Here is a 21,208-nt window from a genome sequence, read left to right on the forward strand (position 1 = left end):
CCTATACCATGTCAACGCCTTATCCTTCAAAGATAAAGGAAAGACCTTCTTATTGACCTCATCCTCGAGCACACCTGCAAGCTTAAATAAACCACATAGATCAGATGCAAGTCTGGATGTGATGTTCCATCTCCTGTAAAAGGATTAGCCAAGAGTTTCTCAAGCATACTCGAAGGAAATTCAAAGCAAATATTTTCAGTAGGTGCAGAAGGTTGAGGAGCAACTATTTGTGCTTCCGTTCGAGGTGAAGATACCCCGAACAAGCCCCTCAAAGGATTAGTATCCATAGTGAGAAGTGACAATAAATTTCAGCACACTATATGAATGCTTCCTTACCAACTTCCACTTACCAAAGGAGCTTCACTCCCCGGCAATGGCGCCAGAAAAGAGTCTTGATGACCCACAAGTATAGGGGATCAATCATAGTCCTTTCGATAAGTAAGAGTGTCGAACCCAACGAGGAGCAGAAGGATCTGACAAGTGGTTTTCAGCAAGGAAATATCTTCAAGAACTGAAATTGGCGGTAACAAGTGATTGTGTGGTGAGATGATTCGTAGCAAGCAACAAGTAAAAGAAGTAGCAACGGTGCAGCAAAGTGGCCCAATCCCTTTTGTAGCAAGGGACAAGCCTGGACAAAGTCTTATAGGAGGAAAAACGCTCCCGAGGACACACGAGAATTTCTGTCATGCTAGTTTTCATCATGTTCATATGATTCACGTTCGTTACTTTGATAGTTTGATATGTGGGTGGACCGGCACTTGGGTACTTCCCTTACTTGGACAAGCATCCCACTTATGATTAACCCCTCTCGCAAGCATCTGCAACTACGAAAGAAGAATTAAGATAAAGTCTAACAATATCATTAAACTAGTGGATCCAAATCAGCCCCTTACGAAGCAACGCATAAACTAGGGTTTAAGCTTCTGTCACTCTAGCAACCCATCATCTACTTAATACTTCCCAATGCCTTCCTCTAGGCCCAAATAATGGTGAAGTGTTATGTAGTCGACGTAAACATGACACCACTAGAGGAGAAACAACATACAACATATCAAATTACCGAACGAATACCAAATTCACATGACTTATCCCATGTCCTCAGGAACATAAGTAACTACTCACAAAGCATAATCATATTCATGACTAGAGAGGTAATGAGTAGCATCAAGGATCTGAACATAAACTCTTCCACCAAATAATCCAACTAGCATCAACTACAAAGAGTAATCAACACAACTAGCAACGTTACAAGTACCAATCGGAGTCACGAGACGGAGATTGGTTACAAGTTATGAACTAGGGTTTGGAGATGAGATGGTGCTGATGAAGATGTTGATGGTGACGAGTCCCCTCCGATGAGAGGAGTGTTGGTGATGACGATGGCGATGATTTCTCCCTCCGGGAGGGAAGTTTCCCCGGCAGGATCGTCCTTCCGGAGCTCTAGATTGGTTCTACTCAAGTTCCGCCTCGTGGCGGCGGCGAAACCACGAAAAAGCTCCTCCTTAATTTTTCCTGGACAAAACCCTTCATATAGCAAAAGAGGGGGGCAAGTGGGCCAGCAGGGTGCCCACAAGCCCCCATGGCGCGGCCTGGGGGGGGGGGTGGCCGCATCGTGCAGGCTTGTGGCCACCCCCTAGCGCCCCTGTGGCGCTTCTTCGGCCCAGTATTTTTGACAAATCGGAAAAAAAATCCTCGTTGATTTTTATGGCGTTCGGAGTTGCGTAGAATAGGTATCTCAACTTTGCTCCACTTTCAGGCGAGAATTCCAGTTGCCGACATTCTCCCTCTTCATGTAAACCTTGCAAAATAAGAGAGAAAATGCATAAGAATAGTACCGTGAAGTGAAATAACAGCGAAAGAAGCGATAAATATCAACATGAAAACATGATGCAAAATGGACGTATCAACTCATCTTTTAAAAGATGACCCGACCCTTGGGGGTTACAGGTTGAAGATTTTAATTATATTCAAGACCCGGTTCATCTTTGAAAAAAAAAGATGACCCGGCCCTTGGGGGCTACAGGTTGAAGATTTTAACTATACTCAAGACCCGGCTCATCTTTCAAAAGATGACCAGGCCCTTGGAAGGCTAATGGGTGGAGGAAAATACATAAGTAGGAGTACCTCATGCCTAACCCTCATAAGATGAATCAAGCTCTTGTTCATCTCATAATCCCTCTCCAGATGACTTGGGAAGCCAGAACAAAGTTGGTCGAATTCCAGCTTCTCATACTGGGGGAGCTTGAATTTACTTGTGTCTTGATCAGGAGAAGGATGGGATTCCTTGGAGGTATGCTTGGACAATACCGCAACTGGAGGAGTGGAGTAGCCAGTACTAGTGACTATGACATCATCTAGATCTTCAATCTCCTTGAGAGGTCTTGGCGGGTTAACTTTCTCAGTAGTTTCCTTCAAAATTACGGGCGAGTCATCCCGGACATCGGGAATATCGTCCACAGGAATATCATCAGCCGCCGCTTGCTCTTCATCAATCTCTGGGACAGAGGTGCTTGTGCCTGAGGCGTAAGTTGTTTTAGGAGTGGAAGGTAGGTAGCTAGTTTTCCTTCTCTTCGCTTGTGCTCTGAGACAAAGGCACCAAGATTAAAATCACATATCGTTGTTTAGAAGAAATTGGGATTAACAAAGAAACTCACCGTTGTACACGAATCATCGGCGCGAGAGCTGATATTGCCGAGTCACCAGATGTAGGGGGAGAAGTCTGGTAGAACAAAGGCTTGAAGTTAAAGAAGTGGCGAGTCATATTCTACACAAGAAAGGGTATGATAAAACAAAAGTGTACCTCGGTGGTGCGTTTCCAACCGGTTGTCTTCTCGGGCAGTCCGGAGATTAAGTCGCCAGAGTGACTACGGGTTTTGCGCTTGGGGGTATATCTTGCTTTCTTCAAAAGGAAATCAGGGTCCATATAAGCATATGGGTGAGACATGGGCACTTTCCCACAGATCCGTCTGGTTGGTCTAGGAGAAGGAGAAGGTGAGTCGAAAGAAATAGAAATTACCTCGACCGCATCATCTTGGCTCTCACTGTCCTCGCCCTAGACATAAAGACCCATGGTATAAGCATGAGTCGGAATGCACAAGTAACGAGTGAGGGAGAAGCCTTACTTATGAGTGTGCTTCATCAGCTCGTGACTCGCCAACAACAAAAGAATCTCTGGCGGCGGCTTTACCTTTGCTTGCTTTCTTCTTCTTCTTTTGTGGCGGCTTGGTGGTCTTTTGGGCAGTCACTTTGGGGCCCGTTTGTCAAAATGGATCATGTTTCTGGTGAATAGAAGTGAATTTCAAACCAGGAGCATTGATAAGTATAGAGAAACGAAAGGCGACTTGGATTCTTACTGGCGGCACCGGGTTGGAGCGGCAGAAGGCCTTGAGCCCAATCTTGGCACATTCTTCTACAGTCTTACCGGTTAGTTTCTTGATGATTCCGACAATTTCACTCTCCAAGAGTCTTTTGCCATTGAAGCACTGCGGATGGTCTACCGTACCATCATATTCATACATCAGCCCATCTCGGCGACTCAAGGGAAGAATGTTCCACTCCACCCAGCAGTGGAACTGATCAATCCCGATGAGCCTGTTTTTGGTCAAAGACTTTAACTCGGAGAAAATGGGGATAAACTCCGACTCTTCTTCTTCTGTGAGCTTCTCGGGCAGTTTAAAGTCCATAGGCAGGCGATCTCCTCTGAAACCCGGGAGTGGGTTTTCGCCAGGTGGAGAGGTGTCCCGGCAATAAAACCATGACTCGGCAAAGCCCTTGGGATGGCTGGGCATAAGAACTAATGGGAATCGACGCTCGCGGCGTCTTTGAATGTTGACTCCTCCGAGATCGTGGCCGGGACTGTTGGGAAACTCGGTATGGCGATTCAAATGGAAGAAGTTCCAAAATAAAGGAACTATGGGCTCTCTCTGCAAGTACACCTCACAAAAGACCTGGAACTAACATAGGTTATTAATGGAATTGGGTCCCAGATCTTGAGTATGAACGTTAAGGAAATTCAGGACGTCTCGGAAAAACTTTGACCCGGGCGGTTTAAACCTCGTTCAAGGTAATCGGTAAAGATGAGTACTTCTGCTACAGCAGGATTGGGAGTCAACTCGCCTGGGGGAGTTCTCCAACCGATGGTTTCCTTATTGTCAAGAAGACCTGCCTTAACGAACTTCTCGAGAGTGGCATCATCAGTTTTTGTTGGTAACCAGTTGCACTTCGAAATGGCCATGACTACAGAAGAGAGGGGAACAAGGCAGTTCAGTAACAACTAGGAAGTATTCTAACTCGCCAGTATGGGTCTACAGTATGTCCGAAAAGGATTTGGTGACTCGCCAAATGGGTGACATACATCTTAACCCCCTATTCGGGCGATTCATGGAAGTATCTTTGAAGTATTGTAACTCACCCTTCAATTGGAAAGAGAGGGGGCATAGCTATGGTGATAAATTTAAGTCGCTATGGAAGCTGGAGCTAAACGGCGACTCTCAGGGGTCCTTTTTCCTTAGGGATATTCTCGGGAGACGAGCAAACATGTTTATAAAAACAGGCAGTATACTATGGATCTACGAGTGGATCAAAATAAAGGGATATTGCTCGAAATAATGGTGGAAAGTTATGAGCATAAGGCAGTGACAACATTGGGTCTACGACATGAAGGCTTAAGCTAACAAAAATACGCAATACAGTGGTCGTAGTTTGCTACTGCCTAAAGTCTATTGCGAAGATATGAAGTGGATATAAGGCAGGTAAAGAACGTTCATCGCGTCACGGAGCTAGCTCGCAGGAACGATGTTCATGGTGTTCTCGGATTAACCCTAATAAGGTAATGTGTGTACCTAGGGAAGGGAGGTCAGTGCTGGGGACGAAAGCGCAGAACTTCGTGCTTCTTGGCGCCCGGAAGACCATGGTCGATGGACGAGCTCCAGGATCCGGTGACGACGCCGGGGTGCTGGTGCTCGAAGAAGAAGAGTGCGAGGAAGATGAGGGAGATATGGAGGTAGGTAACGGGGTTCCCCCCATTTCTCCTATGGTTATTTGAAGGGCAGGAATGGAAATCGAGGCTGTCAAGGCGGAGATCGAGGCGACAAGTCAGAGACTGCGATGATGGCGCCTAGATTTTCGGGATAAGTGATTATGGAGCAAAAGATTCGTTGATGGTTGCAGTGCTAAAAACCCCAGAAATAAGGGGATGAGGTGATGTCATCGAAGATTACACGGCGGGTCAGATAAGATTACAATGGGTGGCGACTTATCGTTCGTCAAAAGATAGAAATGGTAAGATTCGCTCCAAATTGGTGGAGGTTTATTGACAAGAATGGATACAAGACAATCTGGGGCCTAATGTTGGGGATATTACGTGCGGATAACCCGCCCTTAGTGGGCCGGGTCATCAAAGGGCCGACTTATCATTCAACATGCGTCCCGTGGCCCAGAAGCTGGATGGCGGTTCAAGAGGTTGTGCAGATGATGGATTACCAAGAGAGCTCCTGATCGTGGAGGACACGGTGACTTAGAGATAAGGAAAGCCACAAAGAGTAGCATGGCAGGACTTTGTAAACCCTAGGACCTCGACCTATATATAAAGGCGAGTCCCGAGGAAAGGTCAGGCGAGTAGAGAGAATCGAGAGCTAGGTCAGGCGAGTTACGCCCTCCTTGTAATCGAAACCACCATTAATCCACACAAAGCAGGACGTAGGATTTTACCTCCTCACGAGGGGCTGAACCTGGGTAAATCTGAGTCTCGCTTTCGCTCACCCCCTTCGAGTCCCCACCAAAATGCGATGGCTCCATCTTTAAGTCCTTTCACGAGGACATCTGCCGTGGCAAAACCACGACACGGGGTACCATCTCCTGTCGAGCTACTGCACCACAATACATATACAATTAAAAGGGGCGCCACTGGGACTAGAACCCACGACCACCAGGCCCCAAAACCACCTAGTCACCACTCTGCTATGCTGCGGTACTTAACAGAGAGGGGGTGTTGCTCTTTTGAGTATCCCCCTCTGTACCTACTACAGATCGACGGTGGCAGGAACAAGGGATGGTCACCGGCGATGCTAGGGGCAAAATTGGCAAGGTAGAACTCGTTGGGAGGAAGAGGGATCTACCAGAGACCCATTCCCGTGCCAATCACAGCAGCAGGAGGCCTGCTACGGCGGTGCACTAGTGTTGTGCATCCCGACGGCGACGACGACAGATACGGCGACGCTACGGCACCTGGAGCTCTACGCGCGAGGGGAAGAGGAAGGAGGGATGATCTTCTCACCCTCGCGTGCTCTGGGAAGACTCCCTACGGCGTAGAGGAAAAAGAGGAAGCAGAGGCACGAGATCAATGGCGTTCTGCCCCGGCCTGATGGATCCGCCATGGAGGGAGCGCTAGAGAGGGGGATCCACCCCTCTAGCAACGGAAACGTAATGGCGGGAGATTCCCCATGCTCGCGGATGCCTCGGACAACGCGGGGAGAGGCTGCCGGCGACGAGAGGGACGCGGATTCGACGGTGGCGATCCTATAAACCTCACTGACACTTACCTGTCGAGGGGGAGGAAGAGGGAGATGGAGGAAGGAGAAGGAGGTGGCGGCGGCTAGGAGGAACCCTAGACGGTCCAGACGTCGAGGGGGAATTAAATAGAGGCGAGAGGGACGCCTCGACGTCCATGAGATGACGGCGCGCTTGCTCTGTCTCTCTCGGGTCTGACGGAAAGCGAGCGAGGAAGGAGACGCCGTCAGAGAAGAAAGGCACGAGGGGAAATGGGTTGCGCTGCGAGGAGAAGAGGGAGATGGGCCTGAGGAGGAGAGGGAGCCCATCCAGAGGCGGCAAATAGAGAGAAGGAAAAACCCAAAGGGTTTTCCATTTAAAACAAATACAAAGCAAAAATAAAACTCCTAGGGAAATCTAGGTCTCCAAAAATAAAAATAAAATCCCCCTGGTCATAAGGGAATTATGACACAAATAAATAAAATACCAAGATGATTTTTGGAGCAATGAAATATTTACAAAACAAAATTAATTTAATTTGTTTTGTAAATAACCCCATTTAAGCAAAGTTTTACAATACCCTAGTCACATCTCCACATCCACAAGAGAAGGCACTAAATAATCTACATTTTAAAATCAGGAAAGGAGCAAGTAAAACTTAAGCTCAAGAAAAATAAAGAAGAAGAGGTTTCCTTTGAAATCTAGTTTGAAAACTAACATAGTTGAAACCCAAGCTTTGCACACCACATCAACATGTCACATGCACTCATCACACCACACATATGGATCAACAACAACAACAACACAAGAAAAGGCATGAATGCTATGAATGGTATGATGCAAAGAAGAAGACATGAAATGCCCACATGAAATGGCAACTCTCATATAGCATGACCACATGGATCCAAATATGAAAGGTTTCCAAATATGGCAAGGTTACACTTGGGGCATTACACACTTCTACTTTGGAATGCTCTTTGCCAAACCTATCTTCACTTCCTTCACCATAGCATCAAGAAGTTGAGCTTGGCGGACTTGGTCTTCCAAGGTAGGAGAAATATGGAGGTTGGCATGAAATCCTTGAGGAACTACTTGAAGCTTGACCTTCCTGAAAGACTCAGAGAGATCAGGGTGGAATGGCTTATGAATGAGATTATTGCAGTAAGCCTTCCTTCTCAAAGCATCTGCAATCACATTTACTTTGCCTCCAGTATAGTCAATGCTTGGATTGTAATCTTGGATCATCTCCACCCAATGAGTTTGACGAAGATTGATATTCGGTTGAGTGAAGATATATTTCAAACTGTTGTGGTTGGTGTAAACTTCAACCTGTCTTCCCAACAAGAGGTGTGTCCAAGTCATCAAAGCATGGACAACTACCGCCAACTCAAGATCGCGAGTGGGGTAGTTTTTCTCACTTGGCTTCATCTCACACGAGGTATAAGCTACCACTTTCATCTCTTGCATTAGAACACCACCAAGACCGTGCAAAGATGCATCACAGAACACTTGGAATGCCTTCGAATCAACAGGAGGAGTTAGAGCTGGAGCTGAGGTGAGCTTCTCCTTGAGTGTATTGAAAGCCAAACCACAATGTGGAGTCCACATATATTTTACGATCTTCTAAAGAAGGTTGGACAGAGACTTAGCAATCTTGGAGAACTTCTCAACGAATCTTCTGCAATAGCTTGCAAGCCCGAGAAATCTTCAAAGCTGCTTGACATTATGAGGAGGCTCCCGCTTCACAATGGTTGAACCTTTTCAGGATCCACCTTGATGCCCTCAACATAGATCATATGCCCAAGGTACACTACTTCATTGAGCCAAAATTCACATTTTGAGAACTTAGCATAAAATGTATGCTCTCTTACCTTATCAAGCACAAGCCGGAGATGTTCTACATGTTGTTCCTCAGTCTCGGAGAACATTAGAATGTCATCAAGATAGACCAAGACGAATTCATTCTTGAAAGGGGAGAAGACATAATTCATCATGCGAGGGAAAGTCTGAGGAGCATTGGCGAGACCAAAAGACATAAATTTTCTACTCATAAGAGTCAAAGCTTTTCGTGAAAGCATTCTTGGGAATATGTTCTTCACGAATGTGGATTTGATGATAGTCCATCCAAAGATCGACCTTGCATAAAACCTTGGCCCCTTTTAATTGCTCAAACAATGCACTGATGTTGGGAAGGAGATAATTGTTTCTGATTGTCTTCTTATTTAATGGATGGTAATAGACACAAATCCGGTCTGTGCCATCTTTCTTCTTGACAAAAATAACACCACAACCCCAAGGAGAAGAACCTGTTCTGGTCAAACCTAGACATTCTTGTTCATCTAGCTTCTTCTTCAACTCCTTCAACTCTTCGGGACCAAGTTTATAAGGAAGCTTGCAAACCGGTTCAGTTCCAAGCTCGAGTTTAATTACAAATTCTACTAGCCGGTGAGGAGGCATTCCTCATAGTTCTTCTGGAAAGACATCTTCATACTCACAAACAACAGGAATTTGAGAAACGACTGAGATTACACCCTTCTGATTGAGAGAAAATAGACGGATCGTGTCATTGCGAGCAGCAAAAATGACCACGTCTTGTGAAGGATGAGTCAATTTGTCTTCTTTGGCTTCACAATCAACAAAAGCCTTGATCATCGCGAGGAAATCCATGCCAAGAATAAGATCAATATAGAATTGCCGAGAACAATTGGAGAGCCTAGAAAAGAATAACTGCCCATCTTGATATAGAGACATCCGAAACCACCATATTTGAACTCATCAACATACCCGGGGAAACCACACACAAAGGTTTCTCGAAGGTTTCCCAAAGGATGTCATGCTTCTATGAAAACGGTGTAGACATGAATGAATGCAATGCACAAGTGTCAAATATAACCTTTGCAGGAAAAGAATTAACCAAGAGATTACCCATAATCACATCTGGGGAATCTTCTACTTTAGCTGCATTGACCATGTGTACCCTTACTCAGTTGGGATTATGCTTCACCATTGCATTGCCTGGGGGGCTGATTGGAGGAGGAGGTGGAAGACGTTGCTGGTTGGTACACTTGTTGGAGTAGTGTCCCTTTTGACAACACTTGTGACAAGTCACCTCTAACAGCAAACGGAAGTGAGCTGGAGGAGCTCCTGATTTAGGCGGCTGAGACTTTTTCTGAAAACCTGGGTTGGTTGGGTGGGAAGATCCACGACCACCATTCTTCTTGAACTGCTGAGGCTGATGAGGCGTAGGAGGAACCGAGAACTTCTGCTGCTTTGGAACAATCTGAGCTGATGATGAAGACGAATGAGAGTCTCTGAATAGTTTCTTGAATTCTTCACCCTCAGCAAAGCTGACTCAGCCCTAAGAGCCAAGTTTTAGAACTGATTGAACTCTAGAGGGTAATGCAGGGCAAGAGAAAGCTGCAAATCTTCTTTAAGACCACCTCTGAATTGATAAATCTTTCTCTTCTCATCTATAACATCCTATTTGGCATAGCGGGCAAGGTTCTAGAAGTCGATGTTATATTGATAGACAAACGAGCTTCCTTGCTTCAGACTCCCAAAGTTCTCACGCATGCCCTCAACAAAGCTTGACGAAATATGGTGAGCTCTAAAATCACGACAAAAGTCATCCCAATTGATCAAATGGTCACCTCTGAGATCCTTGAGCTGCTGCCACCATTCTACTACCTCAACCTTCAGGTGGAAAGTGGCAAATTAGACATAGTCCTCAGGCCTGACATTGCTGCACTCAAAATGCTTACTCATTTCATGTAGCCAATCATCAGCATCAAACGGTTGGTCACAAAAGGTGAAGGACTTGGGCTGATTTGCCAGGAATTGATAGAGAGATGCAAACTGATTTTGGTTGTTGGAATTCCCTTGCTGGCCCTGATTCCTCTCTTGCATCATTTGAAGTATCATCTGAGTGTTTGCATTGGTCACAACCATCAAAGCTTGCCACGCCTCTTGAGGAGGAGGTGGAGGTGGCGGAGGGTCTGCCTGTTCTCCATCACAACCCGGATTCTGTCGAGTTGCTGGAGCCATCCTGGAGACGGACATGAATATTAGATCACTGATGAAAGACTAAGCTGATAAGCTGAATCAAAGGCTTGAAATATTGCAACATAAAGTCTTAGCAATTTGCATTCAAACTACAATTAGTAAGAACACTTCCTTGAAATTAGTGACAGAAGCATATTGTTTGAAAGCCACTTGCAATTGTCATGTTTGAGCTAGAATTGCTCGGAAAAATGTATATCCCACACACATCCGATGATTTTTTTTCTAGGTGACTACTTGAATTCCCACCTAAGAACTTCTGAAACCTTTCTTGGTCATGCTATCAGGTAGAGGGTCCGAGAACCTACTTAGAGTAATCAGCTACACCTTTCCCTCAACTATCAATAGACATCCGAGAAGTTCCGCAAATTCATCTACCATAGGCCTTCGAAAACACAATGATACCAAACCCGGTAGATCATCCTCGCTATCTCCACCAGTTCTGGGGAAAATACGTGGCACTATTTAACACCAAGCAAAGTATATATGTGTTTGGATGTACGCGACCTGAGATACTAAGGAAGCTGAATGATAACGATGTGCAAAGAATCTCCCGGACCTCAACTCCCCGGAAGAAATCAAGTCAGATAGGAGGCACCAAGTCACAACTCCGTCACATCGTCATCATATAGATTCCAAAATAACCGCGTGATCCTAAAATAATTTGAGAGAGAAGAGGAATAGAATTAAATTTCTAAGTCGTAACATCACTAGAGCAGGAAAGAGGAGTAAAAAGAATCCCACTCACTAACATAACCAGACTCAAAATTGTTCTTCACTAGACTTGACTCGGCCAAGTTCGATCAAGCAAAGGATCCTATGGTCATATGGCTTTGATTACCAACTTGTAACATCCAAGATGGGACACTATCCATATTTGGGGACAAGGCCTTAATATGGATAGAGGCGCATCTCGGCGTTTCGCAAGTACATAAATCATAGCAGATACATTTATGAATAGATGAGCATATGGATTGGCTTGCACTCGCCACATGCTAAATTACATGTCACACAACATTATTCAATCATTCATAAGACAACGTCTGGCTATGGACGAAAACAAACGATAACATAGCAATGATTCTATCTCACTAGCCCAGGAGACGACTAGGGCCCTCGACTCGTCGGGGTACATCATGTACATGCATCCACTGCCTTCACCGAACTCCCACTGAAACTGTGAAGCGTTGAATGCCCCTGGATCTGCGGTACCTGGACCAGTGGTGTTGTAGTATTCTGTGAGCCATGGGGACTCAGCAATCTTGCGACCATGATATCGGAAATAATAAAGTTATTGGGAGAGGCAAGGTTAAGTTTTGAGGTTGCAGCAATACTAAGCATATTTGGTGGCTAACTTACGAGAACATAATTTAAAGTGGAGTGGTCTACGCATAATGGTCGTGAGCTAGCATGATTAAGAAGTGATCCTGAACACCTACCTACGCGAGTCATGAGCACACCGTGTCCTTAGTCGGAGTAGAAGATCACAAAAGACACAATCATGGTACACGCAGAGTTGGCATATTTTAATTGAGTTAATTTCAAGTTCTCTATAACTGGATGTTAAAAAAATTTCCAAGTTGCCACATAACCGCGGGCACGGGTTTCTGAAAGATATTAACCGTACAGGGGTGCTCCAACTAGTCCATCACAAACTACCACAAGCTTCATAGAAAACGTCGACCACGGAAAACCCGTGATCTCCTCAGATTTCCGATGGAAAATCTCCACCTTGAGATAGCCAAAGATATCCTCGGAATCCCGATGCACTAGATATATCAAGAAGGTTAAAACAAATCTAGAAATATCGCCTGACGTGGCGATGACCCCGATAAGAGCTGCGTATCTCATTCTCAAGACACATCGCATAAGCTACATGCATGGGGGCCTCATAGAAATCACCCAAGTTGCCCTGGGTTGGCCCCGCAGAGTGCTCCGAGTTGGACCAACACTCATGAGGAGCACTGCCCAGGGGTTGATTAATTATCCTCGGGGTAGCTATTCCCTATGCTTTTTGATTATTAAGTTGTTAGCAAATGAAGTACCAAAGTTGGGTCTTGCTAGACAAGTCTTAAACCAAAACGATTTATCAAGGGGGTCCCCATAACAACCCCAAGCGTCTTAGGAGCACTCAATATTGAACATAACACCGACAACCGAAACTAGGGCGGGATGAGAGGAACAAAACATAGAGAAAAAGGCCAAGCCTTCCTCCTTATACGAAGTATACAGGTGCGTTAAATTAAATAGCAATATTAAGATGATTATCCAAATATCCACGTCAACACATGGATCATACCGCACCTCCAAATAGCAATGATATAAGATGGTTTGGGCAAGCGCTAACTTAGCCAATTAATGTTTGCTAGGATGTGGAGGGGTTAGAGGCTTTTCATGGCAATGTTTGGAGGCTTGATATTCATGTGGTAGGCAGTGATAAATAGCGAAGGAAACAATACAGCTAAGCATAACAAAATTAGAAACGATGTCAAGGTCACAATCATCTTGCATGGCACTTCTTCCGAGGGATAAATTTCTTGCTCTTCAGGAGCGTTCTCAATGGGATCCTCGTACTCGTAGTGAGCACCTGATGCTACCCAAAATAAAATACACCAATGAACACACAACAAGTCACGATGCTTCAAACATGATGATGCATGAGTATGGTATGAAAGAAGCATGGCAATGCTACACTAGTTCTCTTTCTCATCAATTTATTTAGTTGTTACCATTCTCGATAGACGCTCAAGATTAATTATTTGGGCATGCATTAACATGGAAAAAATGGATGCATCACGAGAAAACGGTACAAATGCATATAAAGAACGTTGCGAACTGAGCTGCTGATCTCTTGGAACTCACAAAATAAGATACGAAAGGGAGCAATGTTAAAATAGAATTTAAGAGAGGCTATGAAAAATTCCTTGGCATCCCAATTATGCCACTGGATTGGGCACAAATTTCTAAGTGAAATAGGCTTAAAGTTCATGCAATACAACGGAGCACAACTCACACAAGGCACAAAACGATCCAACAAAAAATATGTCCACAACAACAACGTACCACTTTGATCATGTGAAAACTAGCAGCTACACCCACTCATCAAGTTCAACCAAGACATGAATATGAAGCTATCAAAGAGTACAATAACCCCTAGTTAATGGCAACATGGATATGTTCATGGATCAATGGCAATCAAGATCATAACATGTCAAAATTATAACAGATTAGGACTTAGAGAAAATATCAGTTTTACACTACTAGAAATCCCTCCCACTAACCATGAGCTAAAACTGGACATAAATCATGATAGCTTCCTGTAAACATGGCATGAAGAAAATACCAGATTCCTAGACTTGGCCAAAATTTCACGAAGTGAGTTCACAACAATTTACATCAACATGGCATGTTTGAGACGAAGAATAGCTAAGATGTAAAACCTATTTTGCAAAGTACTGGCTTCATTGTACAGAGAGCAACATGCTCTTTAATTCACACCAAAGTGTCAGCACAAAGAACTTGTATAAGCATGGCAATCATCATGGCAACACAGCAACTTGAATCAATTTTCACACTTAGTCATATTTCAACATATCTTAAAACAACATTATTGGGATGGCATGTTTACAACAAGAAGCCCACCAATACACAAAGTTTGCAAGGCAAAGAAAATTACTAGGACCTAATACTCCCAAAACACTACAAGTTTCGTGTTTATAAAGTTTAACCAAGGATGCAAGGATTTATTCATATAAAATTAACAAAATGGCATCTTAGCACAAAATAGCATTTTCACAAACTTTCTCAAATGTCAAAACTAATGCTACCGTTGGATTCCTAGGATTTTTCTACTCCAAAATCATACTCATATATCACAAGCATATGTTGGTGTAGAAAAATGAACCACAATTTCAAAACGAAAATTCACATGGCTAGGTATAACCTAGTCATATGCCAAATTTGGCCTATTCCAATTCAGGTCAGTTCTAGAATTTACACTTACCCTAAATGGAATAAACCTAATTGAACTAATAATCACACATAACATCACACGCAAAAATTTAATAGAGGGGGTCCCATTGACAGTGACATTAGTGCCCCTGAGGATGACTGTCATACCCTCTCACACAAATGCACTAGCAGAAAAATAAAAGGGTCCCTATGTACTCGAAGACGGGACCTCCTGATGATCACTGTGCTACCTATCACTTGGCTATGGTTCATTCACTGATCCCACAGGGGTTCGCTCCGTAAGAACATAATGAAGGTGTCACCTTCCCTTGGCGACCGAGAAGTGCCCGATGCTGCCGGTGACCACTCCAGCGACCAACGGACAACAAACTAATGGTGGGGATGCGGGTTCTGTAGGGCTTCCATCCCCAGGTATGGTGCAGCTGCATGGGCGCGGGGCTAGGAGGAGGCAAGGCGATGAGATTCGACTCACTGTCGTGGTTGGCCATGGCGGCCTCGCCTCGGAGTCGATGAGATTCTGTGGCTACTCGGCGTTTGCAAGTAGGATGTTAGAACTAATCTTGATGCTTTGTATTAGCATGTTTGAGTTTTGCATGTAGTTCAGTATGTTGACATTGTAATCCTGTCGCTGTTAGCTTTTCAGTTCAGTTTCAGACTTAGAGAATAAAACGGCAAGTGCATGAGGGTGTTCGTGCCTTGACCGGTTCCTTAGTAGCTAGGTAGACTAGGCGGCCATGCACGTTTCGTGGGATGGCACGAACCAGGCATGCATGGCGGCATCGAGGGCGTGGCGAGCTGGTCGTGGGATGGCGCGGCCGGATAGCTCGGGCATGATCCCTCCTTTCTGTTGTCTTCAGTTTGCTTATTAATAAGAACGTCAGAGAAAACGCTGCAAGTTGATGGCAACACAAAAACACTCTCAAATCTCTTTGTCGGTCTACGACTAACAGTGGCATCAGAGCCCTCTTCGATCCTGCCGGCCATGTCCAACGATGACGACGGACGTATGCCGACGACGCCTCCGGACGCGGCGGGAGGCGGCGCAGGAGGAGGAGGAGCGGAGAGGAGGTCACCGCCACGAGAGCGCAGCCGTGGGCGGAGCGTCATCCGGCGGGGCGGCATCGAGGTCGTCATCCACGAGCGCGTCGTGCAGGAGCGCACGAACTTCGGCACCAACAGCGTCTACCCCACCCTCACGGCCACGAACTACATCGAGTGGGCACTGGTGATGAAAATCAACCTGCGCGCCCAAGGCTTGTGGGAGGCGGTGTCCGGCATGGGCGAGCCGGGCGACCGCGAGGACATGGCGACGCTCTCAGCACTGCTACGTGCGGTGCCTCCGGAGATGGTACCGGTCCTCGCGGTGAAGGAGACGGCGGCAGACGCGTGGGAGGCGATCAAGCTGATGCGCATGGGCATGCGTCGTGCACAGGAAGCCATGGCGCAGCGGCTATGGAAGGAGTTCGAGCAGATCGCCTTCAAGGAAGGCGAGACACTCGACGCGTTCGGGATGCGCATCACCAACCTCGCCAACAACCTGCGATCTCCCGGGGACGTGGTGGATGAGGTAAAAATTGTTCAGAAATTTCTGCGTGAAGTACCTACTCAGTATGCGCAGATCGCCTGCTCGATCGAGACTCTCCTCGATCTCAACGGCATGTCCGTCGAGGAGTTGATCGGTCGGCTGCGCTCGTCGGCTGAGAGGTGCTCGATCGGCACCGCGGATGCAACGGGCTCCCAGCTGCTGCTCACAGAGGAGCAGTGGTTGGCCCGTGGGAAGAAGAAGGAGCAGGGACAGGGATCTAGCTCCAACGGCGGCAGCGGCAAGGGCAATGGCCGCGGCAAGCAGGAGCATCGTGCCAACGATCGATGCGGCTCCAACGGCGGAAACGACAAGCGAGACATGTCCGGGATTAAGTGTTACAACTGCAACAAATATGCAGGACACATATCCCGGGACTGCCCGGAGCCTCGTCGCGAACGCAAGCAGCAGCAGTCGGAGGCACACCTGGCCGCGGCGGAGGAAGACAAGCCCGCGTTGCACATGGCGCGTGCATGCAACCTCAGCGATGACGACGTGCCGGCACTCATGATGGCCACCATCGCCGGCCCTGGCGAGTACGTGGGCACGCGCGTTGATTTCGTGGAGGAACACGTCCTCCTCACCGCTGTAGACCACGACGACGACACCTGGTACCTCGACACCGGCGCCAGCAACCATATGACCGGGCGGCGCGACATCTTCGCCGATCTGGACACCAGCATTGGCGGCACGGTGAAGTTTGGCGATGGGTCGGTCGTCGAGATCAAGGGGAGAGGAACGATCCTGTTCGCCTGCGACAACAGCGATCACCGTGCGCTCACTGATGCGTACTACATTCCTCGCCTCTGCAGCAACATCGTGAGCTTGGGACAGCTTGACAAGAACGGCTGCCACGTCGACATCCACAACGGCACTCTGAAGCTGTTCGACCGACAGCAACGGCTCCTCGCAAGGTTGCCGCGGGCGCACAATCGCCTGTACGTCGTCGCACTCGACATCGCCAAGCCGGTGTGCCTCGCAGCGGTGCACACTGACGACTCCTAGAGGTGGCACGCACGATACGGCCACCTGAACTTCGACGCGCTCAGGAAGCTTGCGCGTCTCGGCATGGTACGGGGGCTGCCGCGGATCGAGCACGTCGAGCAACTTTGCAACGGCTGTCTGGTCGGGAAGCAGCGCCGCGCATCGTTCTCGCTGCAGGGGAAGCGGCGGGCGGAGGGACAGCTCGACCTGGTACACGGCGACCTGTGCGGCCCCATATCGATGGCGACACTCGCAGGGAAGCGCTACTTCTTGCTGCTGGTCGACGACAAGAGCCGGTACATGTGGCTCACTCTGCTTCAGTCCAAGGATCAGGCAGCGGAGGCGATCAAGAGGTTCAAGGCAGGAGCAGAAGTGGAGACCAGGCGGAGGCTGCGTCTGCTCCGGACGGACCGCAGTGGGGAGTTCACCGTGGCCACCTTCACCGCGTACTGTGCCGACGAGGGGATCGGGCGCCAACTGACGCCGCTATATTCGCCACAACAGAACGGCGTTGTGGAACGCAACAATCAGACGATCGTCTCCACCGCGCGCAGCTTGATGAAGGCGATGGCGGTGCCTGCAAAATTCTGGGGAGAAGCGGCGTCCACCGCGGTGTATTTGCTGAACCGATCGCCCACGAAAAGTGTTGATGGGCAGACTACCTTCGAGGTATGGCACGGCTACAAGCCTGATGTGAGTCACCTGCGTGTGTTTGGCTGTGTAGCTCATGTCAAGGTCACAAAGCCGAACCTGGCAAAGCTGGAGGATCACAGTATTCCCATGGTGCTGTTCGGGTACGATCCGGGCTCGGCGGCGTACCGCGTCTACGACCCTGTCAAGAACCACGTGCATGTCTCGCGGGACGTCGTGTTCGACGAAGGCGCCCGGTGGGACTGGGACAAGACCGGAGAGACGGTGGACGTGGTTTCGTTCCACGTCGAGGTCTTCACGCACCCGGCAGCCACGACAGCTGATCTCTCCGCCGGGCAGAGTAGACCAACCCAAATCTCTATCGGGCAGGAGACCACGGCACGAAGTAGCTGCACGCTGCCACCAAGTCCTGCCACGGACTGGACTAAGCCATGGACTGCTTCTGCATCCTCGTCAGCATCTGGTGGAACGGGCACGAGGGTGGCCTCACCGACCCCACCAAGGCCGCAGCACCCGATGATCACGAGAGCGAGTGACGGCATCGTCAAGCCCAACCCCATCTACAACGACTACGTCATGAAGGCCGATGCAGAGGAGTGCGACCACGACTTGTGCCTGGTTGCCGCGGAGGAGCGTGCATCTGTGGATGTGGCTCTGAACGAGGCGAGCTGGAAGGAGGCCATGGACGCGAAGCTCTCTTCCATCCAAAGCAATGAAACATGGGAGCTCGCCACGCTCCCTTCCGGCCACAAGGCCATTGGGCTGAAGTGGGTCTTCAAGGTAAAAAAGGATCCTGCAGGTCATGTGCTCAACCACAAGGCGCGGCTTATCGCCAAGGGCTACGCGCAACGCCAAGGAGTGGACTTCGACGAGGTCTTTGCACCGGTGGCGCGCATGGAGACTGTGCGGTTGCTGCTCGCGCTCGCCGCTCACTGTGGGTGGCAAGTGCACCACATGGACATCAAATCGGCGTTTCTCAACGGCGATCTCAAGGAGGAGGTCTACGTGCACCAACCGCCCGGCTACATCGTCCCCAGCGAGGAGCACAAGGTGCTCCGGCTGCGCAAGGCCCTGTACGGACTCCATCAAGCACCACGGGCATGGTACGCCAAGCTGGATGCCTCCCTGGCATCACTCGGGTTCGAGCGGAGCCCCCTGGAGCATGCCGTGTTCAGGAGGACCACGGGCAAGTCGACACTGCTCGTCGGCATCTATGTGGACGACCTGATCATCATGGGCACGGACGACAACGACATCGCCACGTTTAAGCAACATATGCACAGTCTGTTTGCGATGAGCGACCTCGGCCTCCTGAGTTACTACCTGGGTGTCGAAGTCAAGCAAGAGGCGGGCACGATCTCCATCTGCCAGAGCGCATATGCCCGCAAGATTCTGGAAGTGGCAGGAATGACAGACTGCAACTCCTGCCACACGCCGATGGAGAACCGACTCAAGTTGTGCAAGGGAGGAGCCGGAGACGCGGTGGATGTGACAGACTACCGGAGCATCGTGGGCAGTCTACGTTACGTGTGCAATACCGTCCTGACATCACTCACGCCGTCGGGATGGTGAGCAGGTACATGCAGGCACCCACGGCGTCGCACTGGGCGGCGGTGAAGCAAATCATGCGCTACGTCAAGGGCACAATTGGCTATGGCTGCAGGTACAAGGAGAGCTCCGGTGGCAAACCCAAACTGGTGGCATTCAGTGACAGTGATCTCGCTGGGATGTCGACGACAGGAAGAGCACAACTGGAGTGGTTTTCTTCCTCGACTCCAGCATCATCACATGGACTTCTCAGAAGCAAGCTGTGGTTGCCCTCTCATCTTGCGAAGCTGAGTACATTGCAGCTTCCAAAGCGGCATGTCAGGCTGTTTGGCTGAGTAGGCTTCTGGGCGAGCTGCTTGGACGGCTACCAGAGACGGTGAAGCTGTTGGTGGACAACAGGTCTGCGATTAAGCTCGCAAAGAACCCAGTGCACCACGAACGGAGCAAGCATATCGATCTTCGATTTCACTTCATTCGTGAATGCATTGAGGAAGGCAAGGTGGACATCGAGCACGTCAGCACGGATGGCCAACTTGCTGACATGCTAACCAAGGCACTGGGCCGCGTCAAGTTCCTGGAGATGCGACTGAAGCTCGGTGTCATGGAGGTTTCTTCTGGGCGCCAGGATTAAGGGGAGAATTGTTGACATTGTAATCCTGTCGCTGTTAGCTTTTCAGTTCAGTTTGAGACTTAGAGAATAAAACGGCAAGTGCATGAGGGTGTTCGTGCCTTGACCGGTTCCTTAGTAGCTAGGTAGACTAGGCGGCCATGCACGTTTCGTGGGATGGCACGAACTAGGTGTGCATGGCGGCATCGAGGGCGTGGCGAGCTGGTCGTGGGATGGCGCGGCCGGATAGCTAGGGCATGATCCCTCCTTTCTGTTGTCTTTAGTTTGCTTATTAATAAGAAATTCAGAGAAAACGCTGCAAGTTGAACGTAGCACAAAAACACTCTCGAATCTCTCTCTGTCCCTCTACGACTAACACAGTATAGGATGTCAAGTGTCTGGTGAAGCTTCAGTTGTACGCGCAGATGAGGCAAGATGCCGGATGCCGTGACAAGGGGCAAGGCGCAACGGAGGCTGGAGCGTGACGGGCTGCATGGTCAAGTTGAGCCGGACGATCCAGCAAGTCATGAACAGTTGCATGCATGCTACTCCTTCCGTTCCTAAATACTCCCTCCGTTTCTGAATATAAGTCTTTCTAGAGATTTCAATAGTGGACCACATACGGATGTATATAGACATACTTTAGTATATATATTCACTCATTTTATTTCGTATGTAGACGCCTAGTGAAATTTCTTAAAAGACTTATACTCCCTCCGTCCGAAAATACTTGTCCTAAGAATGGATGAATCTAGACTTATTTTAGTTATAGATACATCCAATATATTCAGTTTTAGGACAAGTATTTCCGGACGGAGGGAGTATTTAAGAACGGATGGAGTATAAGTTTTTTTTAAAGATTTCACTAGAAGATTACATACGGAGCAAAATAAGTGAATCTACATACTAAAGTATGTCCATATACATCCGTATGTAGTTTTTTAATAATAAATCTAAAAAGACTTATATTTAGAAACAGAGGAAGTAGTTTAGTTGGGTCTATGACCGTTGATGAGGCTGCCTAAGTATTGAACTTGGCCGTGCATGTAGATAGTCAGCTGCATCTTGAGGTGGTTAGCTTCATGGGCATCTAGCTAGGCCAGGTCGCTAGATCCTGGAGTGATTCCAGGAGTAGGATAAGGCTAGTTAGTGCATGTAGTGGGTTAGTTAGTGGTGCTGGTAGTGGGCTGCTATGCGTGAGTGCATGTCAGTGTCTGGTCATTTGTGTATTTTTTTTTGATAAAGGGCATTTTATTATTTAAAAGATTTAAGCAGTACATCCAGCTTCTGCATAATTAAGATGCACACAACCACATGCA

Source organism: Hordeum vulgare, chromosome 2H, assembly GCF_904849725.1.
Source record: "Hordeum vulgare subsp. vulgare chromosome 2H, MorexV3_pseudomolecules_assembly, whole genome shotgun sequence".
In the NCBI taxonomy this organism is placed as follows: domain Eukaryota; kingdom Viridiplantae; phylum Streptophyta; class Magnoliopsida; order Poales; family Poaceae; genus Hordeum; species Hordeum vulgare.